Source organism: Peromyscus eremicus, chromosome X (assembly GCF_949786415.1).
Source record: "Peromyscus eremicus chromosome X, PerEre_H2_v1, whole genome shotgun sequence".
NCBI lineage: Eukaryota > Metazoa > Chordata > Mammalia > Rodentia > Cricetidae > Peromyscus > Peromyscus eremicus.
Window position 1 is genome coordinate 92760135 of NC_081439.1, and position 6962 is coordinate 92767096.

Below are 6962 nucleotides of genomic sequence, written 5' to 3' on the forward strand. Positions count from 1 at the left end.
ACTGAACAAGGCATAGGAAATAAGAGACTGGGGAATTCTCAGCCGTAATAAGAGCAAACATACTACACTCCCTCTTTCCAAGACTCAGGGGTCATTATGGAAGAGGGAGATGAAAGAATCTAAGAGGTAAAGACATTGGATGACTATAAGGAAACAGTCTCTTTTAGGACACAGCAAGGCAGGTGCACCTATGAACTCATAGCATTCATGACAGCATGTGTAAGACCTATGCAAGCCCAATCCATACCAAATTCCAGCATGGAGATGGAAATTGGGCATGAAATCTAACCTCTAGTCATGGAGCTGTTGGCAATGGTTAGCTGCTCAGAAGGGGAGAGATGGTTTTCTCTAAGAGTGTGGTCCTTGTTAACTCAACCACAATCCGGTGGTAGATTACATAACCAAGAACATATAGACAGCATAAATTGATCTTGGTGGATTTGAACAATAGGACAGAGTTGGGTGGATGGAGAAGTGGGGGTGGATCTGGGAAGAGTCAGGGAAATGAATGTGATCAAAACACATTGTACAAAATTACCAAAGAACATATAAAAATTAATGAAAAGAGTAATGTTCTGGTCACAGTAAAACTAGGTACAAGTGGATAAAAAAGAGTGAGTGAATCCTGTGGAGACTTGGAGTTGGGATCTATAAATTTAGGGATCAGAACATGGATAAGAGATAAAGCCATGAAGCTAAATGAGATCATTTTCCTGTTTTTTTTTAATTAATAGTGTGTGTGTATATGTGTGTGTGTGTCCAAGTCAGTGTAAGTACCCATGTCCTTGGAGGCTAGAAGAGGGTTTTGATCAAGCTGGAGTTATAGGCAATTATAAGCCAGCTGACACAAGTTCAGGGAACTAAGTTCCAATCCTCTGCAAGAGCAGTAGATACTCTTAAATGCTTAGACATTTCTCCAGTCCCTATACTCCTTTCTTTTTTTCCCCTATATTTCTTATTTCAAGACTCTCTGTTGGCTCATGCCTAGAATGTAAGCTCTGTTATTATTCTATTAACTATCAATTCCCTCGTGCCTATTATTAATTGCACATATTAAAAATTCATTTAATACGTACAGTAGAATCTTGTAAGTTTCTCATTAGTACATTTGTCTCTTGCTATTGTTAGGGAATCCCCCATATCAAAGTCTACAGATACTCAAAACCCTTATATAAAATAGTAGAGTATTTGCATATAAACTGTACAATTCTCTTCCATACTTCAAATCATCCTTAGATTACTCATACAAAATAAAACATAAGGCTATGTAAACAGTTTTTATGCTATATTGTTTAGACACTTATCTCTATGCCCTTTATACTTCCTTGTTTATCTGGAAAAGAGGCATAGTCATTCAAAATAAATCTTGATATTTTCAGGAGCCCATGAATCTTCTTAGCCAGTCACATCTGATTCACCTAATATGCTACTTTCTCTGTGCTTTTATTTTGGGGAGGGAGAAAGATATGCCTTTTAACCCTGCTGCTTGTGACCAACCTTACTACTTGTCCTAATATTATAAAGTAGACATGACAGTAAAAAATTTTCATGGGGATATCTGAGCCATGATCAAGCTGAAAACTGCCAAAGGTCACATATAGCACCAAAGAGACAAGGCAGAATGTATATGTGGACACCCAATTTGATCATGTTCCTTGAAGTAAATGCAACTCATTGCTCATGTACAAACTAAGACATTTAAAGCCATTTTCAAGGGCTTTGAATTCTAGGAAATGTACTCACAAACCTTCTAACCCAATCGTAATGTATAAATTATGTTCACATAATTTAAAACAAGTACTCTATGTATGCACAATTTTGGTGCCACCAACGTGATACCACACTAAGTTGATGCCTTAAAGTGAGCCTATGTTGACTTAAGGCAATATTCAGTCACAATGCCATTAGAAGATATATTTATTGAACTTTCTCTATACCAGAAATGTACTGATCTGCCTGGACCAGTCATGTGGCTGGTGTTCCTGTAGAACAAGGCTACTGCTTTCTTTAACATTTGGTTGAATTTACACATGACAGTCTGCCATGAAATACAAATAGCAATTTCCAACATGTTTTCTTAACCATTGGGCCATCTCTCAGTCCCAGACAAAAATTGTATTTTTCAGTTGTATTTCAAGATAGTATGTTTCCAGGTGGCTATTTAATATACCCTTTATTGTGGTTATTACTCTCTGAAATAACAACCTACCATGCAAATTGTGGCCACTGATGCAATATTGGCGTAACTACAATGGGTATAACCAATCACTTTCTGATTAAGTTTAAGGCCTGCTTCACAGGATGAAATTCATGCCTGGTGCTGTAAACTTGGTGAAAATTTCATTACTTTGAGGGGGGTCATAGACACTAGGGAGAAATACACTATTGTTTTGCTAATAAATGTCATCACATTGTCTGTGCGATTCTGAACCGTGTTCAGAGAAGCTTCTTGCAGTGGGCAGCTTAATGCAGAGACTTATAACTGGTCAAAGTACTGAGAATAAATGACTGCTGATTACTCAGTTCTAAATTGTGCATCAAAATTACACACCTTTCCAAGGGGCAGGGGATACCATGAAAGATCATGCAGAATGTAGGAGCCAGAGGGTGAGAGGAAGTATTGCTAAATGCTGTCTTCTGGACAGACATGGCCATTGTATGTCTGAACTCAGGCAGCTGTGGCTACCTAAATAAGGCCTACATGCAAGACAAAAATCCAGCATGGAAGAGAAGAAGCTCACTAAGCCCTAATCCTAGCTGAGGAGTTATTGGAAATTGATCGATACTAGGGAAGGGAGAGTCATTTTTCTTTGGGTAGGTTGCCTATGCTCCAATGAATGTCCTCACACCCACATGCATACAGGCATCACTATATGGACTTAATGAGTTTTACTATAACAATAAGAAGTCATGTAGTAGAGAGAGGTCATATTCTAGTGTGTCTACTGGGAGTTTGTGGGAGGTACATTTGAACAAAATGAATTCTATACATGGGTAAAATTTTCCAGGAATAAATAGAAAATGTTATTTTTAAAAGTTAGGTTCTGAGAACATCTGTGAAGAATCATCATGTCAATTGATATGGGAAGATCCATCTTAGGTAGGGCCATTCCCTAGACAGAGGAGCTATATGAAATGGAAATGCTAAGTACTAGCATACACTAATTCACTGCTCTCTGCTCTTTGCTGTGAATGTAATGTGGCCATTTCTCTCAAGCTTCTACTGCCTTGACTTTGTCACCATGAAGGACTATAAATTGGAGTTGTGAGCCAAATAAACCCTTTCTCCTTCAAGTTGCTTTTATCTGAGTGTTTTATCACAACAACAGAAAAAGAAATTAAGAAATGTCCCTTTTTCTATTTTGAAGTCAGTTCCTGCTCATTCCTAATTTGATGCTTTGGTTTATACACAGTTGTATCCTGGAGCCTATTTCCTGATCCTGTACTAAGAAATTTTGTATCATTGCTTCTCATATATGTATAATGTGATCATTTTATTGTCCACTTTTAACTCTGTCACCCCCACACTAAAGCTTTTACTCTCCTTTTAAGCCTTGAAGAATACTTACAAGGCTTTGAAATCATAATATTAGTAAATAGTTGTTGAAGGAATCTTAGAAATTTTGACTGCTTTCCCATATAAGCGAGACTGAGAGGCCTAACTCCTTAACACCCCCATTCCCACCTCCTGTCTCTAAAATAATCAGAGTTCTGCTCTGCTGAGTTTCAGATTAAAGTTATTCTTAAAAGAATTCTGTTGAGTTCTGAGCCATTAATGTAGACCATTTGTTCCAACATTTGCTGAGCAGTTATTATGTAGTTAGCACTCCACTCATCATCCCTGAGACTTGAGATTATTGAGGACTTTTATACACTAAGAATTTGGATAGGTACACACAATGGGGAAGACCTTTCTGGTTATCAGAATAACTCATCACCTAGTATTAGATGCACTGAGATGATCAAGGACGTGGCTCTCCATCACTGTTCTCTCACAATGTGGAACACCAAGAGTGAAGGTAATACTGCCCTAGGCTGACCAGTGCTTCTCCTCTTAACCATTCTTTACCATTATTGAGTCACCGGCTAGACTCTAGAATGATGGTCCTATTGTCTTGTCCCTTTAAATCATAGCAGACTAGAATTCCAAGCAGATTGTTTTCCTGTTAGTGCACCCGGCTCCCTTGTAGGTACTGTTGTATCTGTGTCTGCTAACAAAGTAGACTGTTTGCATAAAGTCTTCAATCTGACCCTCCAGAAATCTACCTAGAGGCTGAGCTGGTATCAGGAAGCTGTAGTTTCCCATTTATATTTATGTAATCCGGAACACCAAGCACCTGAAGTGTCCTGCTGCCACCACCACCAGGCAATACTGACATCACTGCCCCAGGATGCTGGCTAAGAATAAGATAACCTCAAAATAACCCACACTATCCCCAGTGGACCTTACTGCCTGTCAGCTCCCTACTTATTACTGCCTATGATTGGCTGAAAAGGCAGGTACACAATTGGTCCCTGAGCCCTGAAATAACATTAATAACAGAAATCAATCTCCTTGGTGGGTTAGGGTTCATCAAAGCATAAGAACTGGGTGCTTATCACTCTGCCATTTAGTTATACACCAGTGCTCTGGTTTGAGCTGCCAAGCTTCAGGGGCATGGCACATTCATTTGAGTAATGGCAATGGGGAGCAGGGCAGGAAAGATAGCTGGGCTTAGGAAGAAGGGCATGGCAAGGAGGACCATGCTGACAAACTGGGAACTCTGTTTTTATATTCAGATCCCTGGTCCTTACACATACATAAACGTTTAAATGCTCTGAATGGACAACAGCCAAGACATGCATGCCTGAATATTGGGAAATAGAGAGCACTAAGGATCAGGGTTGTCTCTGACTATAAAAAGTATGACTCCATTCCACCTTCTCCTGAGATAGGGATGGTCCTTTACTATAAGTGAATCCAAAGAAGTAGGTGAAAATTGGCGCTTGCTAAATCAACACTTTTCTGATAAATAATCTGAGATAGAACTGAAGGCCCCCACTGAGAACTACCTCAATCCTTCTCAATTTTCATCTCAGAAGAGGCATATACCTCTTACTTAGCAACTGATGCTAGAAACACAGGATAAATTAAGTTCTTGTATCTATTTATGGAAAAGATATAGGGTACTGCTTTCCTCTCACTACCAGAAGAATTACTGATTACAGGGCATAGGGTATACTGGTGTGTAAGATTAGCAGACTTTCAGAATAATAGATTTTAAATGGCCTGCAACAGAAAAGCCAGCTTTTCTAGAGCTTGTTATTCTTAACAACTGACACTTTATAGCTCTTGATAAATAACTCTCCATTTCCCTCTCACCCCTGATAATAATCCTTCTAGTTTATTACTCGAGTTTGATTATTTTTGCTACCCCATATAAATAAAATCTCTGAGTCTGTTATATTTTACTTAGATTAAAATTTGTTCAGATCTCACCCTGTTTTTCCCTACCATAATAAAACAACAAAATAAAAATACCAAGGACTCTCCACAGCAGCATGGAGCAAAGCAGAAGAGTATAGAAAAATTACCAAAGTTATAATTATCACCACCTTGAACTTAATATCCTTAAATTAGCAAGTCATTCTTATTAATTTCCTAATTCACTGAAGAAGCAAAAATGGCCCAGATAAGTAACATGACCTACTAAAGGTCACCCAGCTGAGAGTCATGCCAGAATTTGCCAGGCTCCTCCAGTGCTGACACACCCATTACTTAGCCTACTTAATGCCTTGAGCAAGAGCATCCGTGATTTCAAGCCACCCAGCATAGGGGAGAAGCTGTTGGTCTGCTTAAGCTGCTACAGCATGCATAGGACTGCAGTCTAGGGGCTTGAACACCATCTAGCTGTCATGGCCTTGGCAGCTGGAAGTCCAAGAACAAGAAGCTGACACATCTCATTTCTCCTGTGGCTTTTCTCCTTGCCTTTCAGAGGGCTACCTTCTCACTGTGTCCTCATTTGGCCTTTCTCCAGGGCAACTATATCCCTGTCTCCCTCTCATTAACTTCTTTCAAGGATATCAGTCAATCATACTGAATTAGATCCTCACATTTATGTCATTTTTTTGGTCATGGGTGTTCGAGACAGGGTTTCTCGGTGTAGATTTTGAGCCTTTCCTGAATCTCGCTCTGTAGACCAGGCTGGCCTCAGACTCACAGAGATCCGCCTGCCTCTGCCTCGCAAGTGCTGGGATTAAAGGCGTGCGCCACCACTGCCAGGTTCATTTATGTCATTTTTAACATTAGATAATTTTTTGTGTGGTTTGAAACTGGGACTCAAGCATGCTAAGCAAAGACTCCCCCACTGAGCTACACTCTCATCCCTGAGGTTAGTTACCTTGTTAAAGTCCTGTATCCAAAATGCATTCGCATCCTGAGGTTGCAGAAGTCAGGATTTCAACATAAGAATTTGGGTGAGGGGTACAGTTTAGTCCATATCAATATGAAAACCATTATAAGTCTCAATAATGAATCCACAACACCGTCTGCATCCACAAAACATTTCATTCTTCCCATCTTTGTGGCATAAAGGATTTCCTCCCATACCCCTGATAAACTCTCACTAAGTCATGTGTCTTCTGGATTTTCCTCCAACCCTACTCCTCCCTGTCCCTGTAGTTTTTTTCAGTGATCCTGTATCTACTCCTCTCTTCTTCATGCCTTTTTCATATGTGAATCTAACATCCTCCAGCAACCTTGTTACTCATTCAAAGGCAAAGAGAAAATCTTCCTAGGAACAGACAAAATGGATTAGGAACAATGGTACCTCTCCTGAAGCACCTTTATGCTGTTTAATGGCATGAAATGACAGAAAATGTCATGGTACTCCAGAACTGTTGACTGAGCGCTGTCAAGGGACAGAAACAGGGTCACTTCATTCTCCTCTCTGTCCCCCTTTCGTAGTCTTTTTCAAATACCG